Genomic DNA, 10,044 nt, shown 5'->3' with positions numbered 1-10,044 from the left:
CTTTTTATGCTTCCTTTTCCTGTCCGGGCCCTCTGCCTCCGGCATGTGATGCATGACCCTCCTGGTTCTGTCCACCAGGTGGCTTGCGGTATTCCTTCCACGTCTGCCCCTGAGGGAGGCCATGCCTCCTCGCTATACAAATCACTGCTTGACTTCAGTGGGAAAAGTATATCATCCAAGTTTTCTACAGATCATCCTTTTCAGAGGAGGGGGTTGCCACCTTCCTGAGGAGAGCAGGCTCCCTGGGATTTCTCTGAGAGAACAATCTATCCATAATTAGCTGATAAAACTAAATGAATTGCAGAGAGATGTACTGTGAAACTATTACTAAGAGGTCCATGAACATTCAGAAATATTATAAATATATTGATCCTGTTTTAAAAATGCCCTTGCCCTTTTCCATATGTGCTGAAATATGAGGCAACCAGGAACATTCAAAGAAAGGGGTTACCAGTTGTCTGATTGGTTTCAGAGTAACAGCCGTGTTAGTCTGTATTCGCAAAAAGAAAGGAAGACTTGTGGCACCTTAGAGACTAACCAATTTATTTGAGCATGAGCTTTCGTGAGCTACAGCTCACTTCATCGGATGCATACTGTGGAAATTACCACGATTATTCCATGTGAAGGAACTCAGCAGCAATACTGTAAATTGTCTAGAGCTGCTGGTAGATGCATCTGATGAAGGGAGCTGTAGCTCACAAAAGCTTATGCTTAAATAAATTGGTTAGTCTCTAAGGTGCCACAAGTACTCCTTTTCTTTTTGCAAATACAGATTAACACGGCTGCTACTCTGAAACCTGGTAGATAACTGTTACATGTGCCATGCAATGAGTAGACAAACATAATTAGCTGAAAATATATACAGAAGGTGACAATCAATGCACATATCCTTCCAGGGCTTGCACACTTTATTTGAAAACCTACCAGAAAAAAACTTTAAAAATGAAAGCAGTAAGTATACACAGCATTGTAGTGTATTTATAACATGCTGCCTTTTATAAAACTGAACCAAAAAAGGAAATGACAGGCCCAATCCAGCTAGGAAAAGGGTTTTTTTTTATGAAAATAAATGATTAAAAATAGATAAATTACTCTTTAATTGTTAAGACAGGACATGAGACCAGGTTAATTTAATTGTGTAACTATAGATGTTAAAGGTGGAAAAGAGATCTATCATGTTACCCAGGCAATTGCCCTGCCGTTGTAGGAGTATTCCCTATACATACAGGATTATTTGCCAAAAATATTACTAGATGTTTTATTGTATGTGTGTAAATTGCACTTTTTTGTATTTGCCTCTGAATGTTAATATTTCTAGTGATAATTAATTAGCTATGGAAAGCAGGTGCTTACTGTAGATAGTAGCACAATATGTTATTTATGGAGCGCTGGCTTCTTATTCATATAAAAATTTGACAATTACCAGAGCTATCTACTAGGAGCCAAATATTAGTAAATTTCCCCCCAACTCCCACCCCTTGTGTGTATGCGCACACGCCCTTATAGCTTGACTTGGAATGGCAAAAAAGGGATTCTGCAGGCATGGAAGGAAAAGAAACTCTTCCCTTTTAATCTCAAGGCTGCAGAGCAGGAGCTTAGTTGCTCTGCAGCCAGTGCTATGACCCTGCTCATTGTGGGCAATGGTTAATCTAGCCCAGCTTTACAGTACCTCAACTCCGTTGCACAATGGGGCAGAGGAGCACCTGGGGAATAGATGACTGTCGCTACACAGTCCCCTACACAGGGTCTCCAAACTCTGCACAGCAAAACCATTGCTGGTTTCATAGCATTTGGTGCCCTCTGATGTCAGGCAGGATTTGGACCTAACATTCTTAAGTGAATTACATAGTAGAACAAATATTTGATTAAAAAATGAAAAAATAAAACAAATACACTGTCCCTTTTGCTTCTAGCCTAGGTCTCTAACTGTCTCCTAGTAAACTTGGCACAGGGCATCTTTTCAGATATAATAGGGAATGGGCCTGATCCCAAGAGGTGGTGCATGTGCAATTCTCATCTCAGTGGGAACTGGACTACTTAGCATCTCCAAGGTTCTCTGTTTTCGGGCTGTTCTCTACTAGAAAAATTATAACTGTGTCTGTTGGGGTGCAATTTTTTTCAGGTGTAGTTATATCAGCATAAGCCCTAGTATGGATGGACTTATTATTCAGTTTATTCTACTTCCTGAACTGTACAAACATTTTTATACTGGTATAACTGCATCAACTTGTGGGGGGCAGGGGGAGGAGTTTGCCTTTTTTACTATTCTGGTATAGTTAAAGTGGCAAAGTTTTCTAGTGTAGACTAGCCCTCCCCCCTTCCAAAATTGCGTGGGAGATTACAATTAATTGTAACTGGGATTCCTGAACTTCACAACAGTGCATGTTAAAGTTCAGTCCAGGGTTAGAAGTATCCCAAAAATTCCAAGGGATGAAATTTTGGTCAAGGAAATGACCACCAAAAAGGACAGATATGAGATGGACATGGCTCAGTAACTAATATGACCTTAATTTCACTCAAGTTCAGTTGTAGACAGTTCTGATATGTACAGCACTTAAAGCCATCTTGCTCAAAGAACATTTATATCCTCTGTGCAAGATGACAAAGGAGAAATTACTTTTTAGCCTTTTAGTTTTGAAAAAGGTAGAAGTGTTAATTTCTGTTGGCCTGGTCATTCACTCCAACTGTACCAATGGAGCAGACCACAAGCAAGCGCACAGGCAACCTTAATTCTAGCATTTCCTAACTTTTGACAGTTGACTTTCCAACATTAATAATGTTCTTGTAATGTAGTTCTTTTTGTGGGTAATAATACATAGAAAATGCCCCATTTTTATCCATTAAGACAGATCTAAATCCAATAGTAATTTTTTTTTTTGCAGCAGATGCAGGATGTAGGCATGGAGGCAAACAGATAGATGGTGTTTTATACATAATTAATTTTCGTCATCTGCTGTGATTCAGTGTTGCTTGAATTTATTTAATGTAATATGTAGATATATTGAAAAGAAAAAGATGTGAAGTGAAAAACTGCTGGAGGCCATAATAATAGATTCTTAAAAGTTTAACTTTATTGCAAATAACTGAAAACAAAATTTTCTCCTCGTAGAAACTGGGGAGTTGGGGCTGGGTGTTAAACAAAAGACACAGGACAGTGCATGGGAGATTTTAGTGGCTGTGTGAATGTCTGGTTGTACTTAATGGGAAATACACATTCAAGACAACATAGAATACGTCTTTTCAAAAAGACCAATTAATTCAAAATTATTTTTTTAAATTAAATTGAGGATTCAGATATAGCTACAGAATATAGAGATACTTTTTATTATAAACCAAAAAAGTCACATTGTGAAAAATTTAGACTCAATCACAAAAATAATTCCAGCTTTCAGAACTCCAATTTCAGGTCTTCATTTTGTCAGTAATCACCTTAGGCCAGATTGTGCCCCCATTGATCTGTGCTTGGAGGGCTCTTCCATGGACCCATTGCCATTTAGAAAGAGAATTCAGGAGCCTCCATGGGACTATCCTATCCAACCTTCCTGATTGGGATGGTGTTTTGTGTGGAGATGGAGCAGGGCTAGGGTAAAACATCATTTGAAAAAGTTAACTCTGCCCTAGTATCTTTTCCTGTGTTCTAAAAGAACATGAGGACTGTCGTGGTCAGGGGGTAGAATGGTTCCAATGGCTCCATGTGGGATTAGGGCCCAATCAGTGCATTTTAGTTGATGGTTTAAATCCACCTAACGGCGGACATATTAGGCAGACTCCACAAATAAAAGGAAGCCATGAATGCTGGCTCCTGATAGAATCATAGGACTAGAAGGAACCTGAAGAAGTCATCTAGTCCAGTCCCCTGCTCTCATGGCAGGGCAAGTATTATCTAGACCATCCGTGACAGGTGTTTGTCTAACCTGCTCTTAAAAATCTCGAATGATGGAGATTCCACAACCTCCCTAGGCAATTTGTTCTAGTGCTTAACTACCCTAGTAAGTAGGGTATGTTGGGGAGGTTCAGATATGCATTGCCAAATATAAATTTAAGGTTGGGACTTACAAAGTAGCCTAAGGGAATTAGGTTCCCAACTGCCAGTTAGGCGCTCAACTTCCTTAGTCTCTCTTAAAAATTCCTGTCTACATTTTCAGTCTTTGCTTGTACACTTACAAATTGTGTTCTGTCTGTACAGCTTTGTGTGTAGAATGGGATGTATTATTTAAAAATCTTGAATAACACTTAATTAAAAAGTAGAGTAAGAACCTGATTTTATTTTTCAGGCTTCCGCTAGTCCACAGCTGCTAGAATGTGAATTCATTATGACATTAGTAATCCTGTAGCTGAACTGGTGCTGGTTTAAATATTGTGAAACCACTGTATGCACATTCACATATGGTATAATTACTAATGCTACAGTACATTGAATGACTGCATTTTATTCAGCAGTGACAGCTCTTGTTAAGGCATTTAAGGCAAAGAAAAGGTAACCTTTTAATATTTAGAAAAACAATAGCTTCAGGTTAGGGGATTTGCCTTTTTTCATTTTTTAAGCTTATTTTAAAAATGCTGTCATTAAGGAGCAAGGAAAACCTTTTTCAGGTTTCCACGCACCATTGACACTGGGATTTTACGTATTTTACCTAGAAATTATGCAGGCAATATGTTTGATTAATAAACCTTTTGTCTTTCAGATGGTGAGTTAGGGCAGTGTAATGCAATTTGTTGAAACAGAATGAGGCAAAAAAGTAGGCATGATAAGATAAATTGTCAAAACGTTGAGCGAGGATATAGAATTTCACATTAGCTTCACTATTTAGCTTTATTTTTATATAGCACATACTGTGACAAAGTCAGGGCGGACGGCTGCAGGAGGGTCTGCGAAAATAGGTATGTTAGCCCTGTTTTTGAATTCTAAAGGACAACAAGTGGGGAAGGAGTTACTTCAGGTCAATTAGGGACACCTGAGTCCAATTAAGGGCTGCCTGAAACCTGTTAAAATACCTCTCCTGGTGGGGAAGGGGAGACAAACTGCTGCAATGCTGGAGGCAACAGGGAGATCAGCTTCTCCGGTGTGAGAGACTGAGCTCCTCTCCATATGTAAGGGGACTGTTGCCCCCTTACTAACATTCAGTGGGGGTGTTTTCGTTGCTAGTTCCCAGTACTAAAAAGGGGGAAGGTTCGATGGGGAAAGAGGACCCTTAGACTGATAGTCCCCAGGAACAATAGGGAGAGGCCAATGCTCCAGATCAGCCTGAATGACCGGGTGGGCAGGCTAATCAGGGAGTCAGGAGGCCAGGGAGGTCCCGTCCTCCGTGTGAGCTGGAATTGCCTGGGTCAGACACAGTGGGGCGGAGCTAAGGAGAAAGCAAGGGCCCAAGCTGAGCTGGGGAGCAGAGTCATGCTAGATCCAGAGAGAGCAGACCCTGTCCTGGGAGCAGAGCTGCAGCCCCAAAGCCAGAAGCACAGCCCAGAGAGAGCAGACTTGCTCTGGGAAGAGAGCTGCTGCAACCAGAGCCAGAGGGGCCAGAAAAGCAGCCCACGAAGCAGGTCAGTGCTGGGAGCAGAGTCACAGAAGCAGCCTACAGAGCAGACCTGTCCTGGGAGCAGAGCTGTAGCAACCAGGAGGAGAGGGGCCAAAGAAGGAGCCCAGGGAGCTGGAGGCAGAGCAGCAGCAGCAGTGCTGAGGCAGAGCTCTGCAGCTGGGGCTGGAGCAGTCCGGAGCTTGGTGCGGTGAGCAGCTGGGGAGAGCAAGGGGGACCCTGGGCAGCGGGCCCACCACAGGGAGATGCCTCAGCCAAGAGGCTCTGCAGGCCAGGCTTGGATCGTAACCCCAACAGGGCGGGGGCGACACTGGAAAGAAGGGTCCTACCACTTAGAACCTGAGAGCGTGTGGCCACCACGAGAGCAAGTGTCCAACCCACAGCATCCCTGCAGCACAGCCAGGGCCTGAGAAGAAGGCCTGGGACTTACAAGGAACAGACTGTGAACTGCCCTGACGTTCCAGAGCGGGTTGATGTGTTTCCTTTAACCTTTCCCATTTTTCCTTATTCTTTTTAAAATTAATTGTTGATTAAATAACTTGCATTTGCTTTAACTTGTATGTAATAGTCAGTGGGTCAGAGAAGTGCCCAGTGCAGAGAGAGTACCCCAGAGCGGGGACACCCTAGCCCCAGTCCTAGGTGACTGCAGCAGGGTTGGGGGTCGAGCCCCCCAGGAATCCAGCCCCCCCAGCCTTGTTGGAGTTACGAGGACTCTGCCAGACAGGAGAGTGGAAGGGGAGCCTTCAAGGACAGGGAGGCCACTGGGTAAAGAAAGTGGGAGCAAGGACTCAGATCCTTTCACTAGCCCATTTCACTGGGGTAGTGCGGAAGCCGGGAAAGTTGCCCACAGTAGCGGGACTATTCCCCTGCTTACACATAGGGGAGACACCCAAAACCCAGTGCCTGTTTAGAGGAAGGACTGAGGCCAGCGATAGGACAACACCTGTCCCAGTGAGGGGGCCAGGGAAAGGTATTCCCCTTTTGTTTTGGTACAGTATAGACTTTTTCCCTTTGTTTGGCAGAGGAGCACTCCTCAGGCCTGCCCTGAGGCCTACCGGGAAGGCTCTGAGAAACAAATCCCGAAGAGGGAAGACAGACCTGCTCCAGAGTGGGGGGCTGATTTACCCTGTCCCTGCCAGAGGAGGAAGCAGTGCTAAGTTCACCGAGGCAGAAGGTGTGCCTTGCCACAGTACGTTTTCAGACTTCCCCCATCACCACATAAACACATACTCTTTATACCTATAAATTGTGTAATAGACTTCAGTTGGTTAGGAGAACTTCATGTAAATGAAAAGTGGATTATGATTGTTGCAATTAGATGAGAGAGATTGCATGAATAAAAATGGAGAGGTCCCAGCAAAGCTTAACTTGGCTTCCGCTGCAGCAAAATGGACATAATTAAACATTGTTTCATACTTACGAGACAATTCTGTCTCTGCCTCTGGCTGTAAAAGCTCCTTAAGCAGCAGATCCTGAGTGGGCACATCCTCTGCACTGCATGAAACTGGGCTCTCCAGGGTACTGAAACACTGGAGATCACCCTATCTTCCCCTTGAGAGGGAGGGATGTGCAGGGAATCCATATAAGGTCTCTACAGCCTGAGGATGGACTGGAGGGATTCCTTCCTCCATTTCCCCTGTGCAGCTGCCCAATGCCCAGATAGAAGTTTTATTCCATAAGACATTATTTGCTGTTGTCACAAATATAAAGGGAAGGGTAAACCCCTTTAAAATCCCTCCTGGCCAGAGGAAAAATCCTCTCACCTGTAAAGGGTTAAGAAGCTAAAGGTAACCTCGCTGGCACCTGACCAAAATGACCAATGAGGAGACAAGATACTTTCAAAAGCTGGGAGGAGGGAGAGAAACAAAGGGTTTGGGTCTGTCTGTATGCTGCTTTTGCCGGGGATAGAACAGGAATGGAATCTTAGAACTTTAGTAAGTAATCTAGCTAGGTATGTGTTAGATTATGATTTCTTTAAATGGCTGAGAAAAGAACTGTGCTGAATAGAATGACTGTTCCTGTCTGTCTTTTTTGTAACTTAAGGTTTTGCCTAGAGGGATTCTCTATGTTTTGAATCTAATTACCCTGTAAGGTATCTACCATCCTGATTTTACAGAGGTGATTCCTTTACTTCTATTAAAAGTCTTCTTGTAAGAAAACTGAATGTTTTTTCATTGTTCTAAGATCCAAGGGTTTGGGTTTGTGGTCTTTGCAAATTGGTGAGGATTTTTACCAAACCTTTCCCAGGAAGTGGGGTGTAAGGGTTGGGAGGATTTTGGGGGGAAAGACGTGTCCAAACTACATTTCCCAGTAAACCCAGTTAGAGTTTGGTAGTGGCAGTGGAGATCCAGGGACAAAGGATAAAATTAATTTGTACCTTGGGGAAGTTTTAACCTAAGCTGGTGAAAGTAAGCTTAGGAGGTTTTCATGCAGGTCCCCACATCTGTACCCTAGAGTTCAGAGCAGGGGAGGAACCTTGACAGCTGTATATTGATTTTTTCTTTTGTTCCATTTAAGATCAACAGACCCGCTATGGGGAATTTCTGTTTTCCAATTTTAGCTTATATTTTGAGTTAAAAATCAGGGAACTTAAACAAAACCCACAAATGTGAGCTATGGCAGATATTTGCACCTAGAAAACCACTTCCCTCAACCCCCTATGATATAGAGCCATAGGTGTATTTTTGACTGTCTCAGATCTAGGTACAAACAGAAGTACAGCTATGGTGTATTATGTATATTTAAATAATTGCTTTTGAAGCAAGAGAATTTTCATATTGCAGAAGACTTCCCCTTTCTAACTACAAACATCTGTCCTCTGCCATCTAATAAAGCCTTATTTTTTGTTATATATTCCACATGAGAACTATATAGTATTTGGTATCCATTTATATAATTTGTTGTACATACATACATCATCACATAGCATTACAGCAGTTACGTTTCTCTGTTTCTGAATCACACAAAATCAAGTGTCTAATGTCCAATCCAAAATAAATAAATAACCAGTGCTGAAGTCTTAAAAAAATCACTTAGAAAATAGGAATTGTCTACAAGTAACTATCAAAGGAGTTTGGGGTTTGTCTCTTGAGGGGGAAGTGAGTGCCAACAGTGTCATTTATCACATATTTCTGGGTAATGTGTCTCTCCAAATTCCCATTTATCCTGTCCATTGCTGTAGGCTATTAATCTGAAATGATACTGTCAAACATAATGAAAAAGGTGAAATGGCAAAATAGAAAGTTTGTCCATATCCACTACTCTGGGATATACACCACAGGCTTGACAGGCTCTGTAAGATCAGCGGAACCTAAGCGATTATCTATTGTTATGTTGAGTGTAACTGGGGTGCTATTCAACAGAACACTTGTGAAAGATCAGTCTGATATCATAGGTTTCAGAGTTGCAGCCGTGTTAGTCTGTATCCGCAAAAAGAAAAGGAGTACTTGTGGCACCTTAGAGACTAACAAATTTATTTGAGCATAAGCTTTCATGAGCTACACCTCACTTCATCGGATATCATAGTTTTCCAACCTGATTTTCTTATCTTGGCAATGAGCAGAGAGTTTATTTCATTTTTTTTATATACCACAAAACAGATTTGGCAAATAAGACTTATAACATAAATAAGAATTAAGTAAAACCTGGCTACTGATGTTTTGTACAAGGCAGTGAGCATTATGATGGATAACTACATCGATATCCTGCAAAAATAATCTTCCAGCTGGCTGGAGAAAGGCAGATTGCTAATAGTCCTGCAGAGTCATGGCAGAATCAGGACATCTTGCTCATGTTCAGATTTTGTGAAGAATGATTAGAGAAACCTCTCTCCAAAAAATGTGGTTTTCGTGTACATGACTGTTGATTTATTTAAGATTAGAGATAGGCTTGAACTACAAAATTTAGATCCATATCAGATTTTTCGGAGCCCTCAAAGTTGTGGATGAGGGGATGGATTTGTTTCAGAATATTTAAAGTCAGTCACTAAGCTCTGGATGAATTCAGATGAGTTCAGATTTTGAATACCCACAATATTGATTTGGTTTGGTCCAGGCGAATCTCTAATTTTGACGGGTGCAGAGCTAGGGAACTCTTCCATAGCAATAGCATATCAAATTAACTCATTTCTTCTTGCTGCTCTTCTTACCTAGTTAGTATTCTTTGAAAGTTATTTTTTAAATGTTAAGGTGGTAGTGAATGATCAATGCCTCTGAGTCTATGCTTGATCAGTTAGCAGCCAATCATGCATGAGTAATTGACTTAGGTGCCAAACAAATCCAATTAAATTTTCACAATACTATAGCCTTAATAGAACAGCGATGAAATTCTGTTGCTGTTGTCTTGCTGCCATCCCCCAAAACTCAGATTCCCATTGACTGTTATAATGCCATCTACATAGATTAGCTCTGACATCATTCTACCATAGGAAAGTAGTCTCTGTTGTCTTTCATTGCCATTTGTATCACTTTTTCTTAATTTTGTAACAGCACAACCATTAACTTATATTTAT

General features: G+C 41.7%; 2 protein-coding genes across 4 annotated transcripts in view; one reads left to right on the top strand and one right to left on the bottom strand.

The window, feature by feature from the left end:
- The window catches only part of CTNNA3 (catenin alpha 3), an 891,674-nt gene that overhangs the window by 321,521 nt on the left and 560,109 nt on the right, over positions 1 to 10,044 (top strand). The gene's annotated exons all lie outside the window — the stretch shown is intronic.
- The window catches only part of LRRTM3 (leucine rich repeat transmembrane neuronal 3), a 119,382-nt gene that overhangs the window by 51,673 nt on the left and 57,665 nt on the right, over positions 1 to 10,044 (bottom strand).

Source organism: Chelonia mydas, chromosome 7 (assembly GCF_015237465.2).
Source record: "Chelonia mydas isolate rCheMyd1 chromosome 7, rCheMyd1.pri.v2, whole genome shotgun sequence".
In the NCBI taxonomy this organism is placed as follows: Eukaryota; Metazoa; Chordata; order Testudines; family Cheloniidae; genus Chelonia; species Chelonia mydas.
Note: the sequence above shows the minus strand (reverse complement) of the source record. Positions and strands in the feature narration are given on the sequence as shown.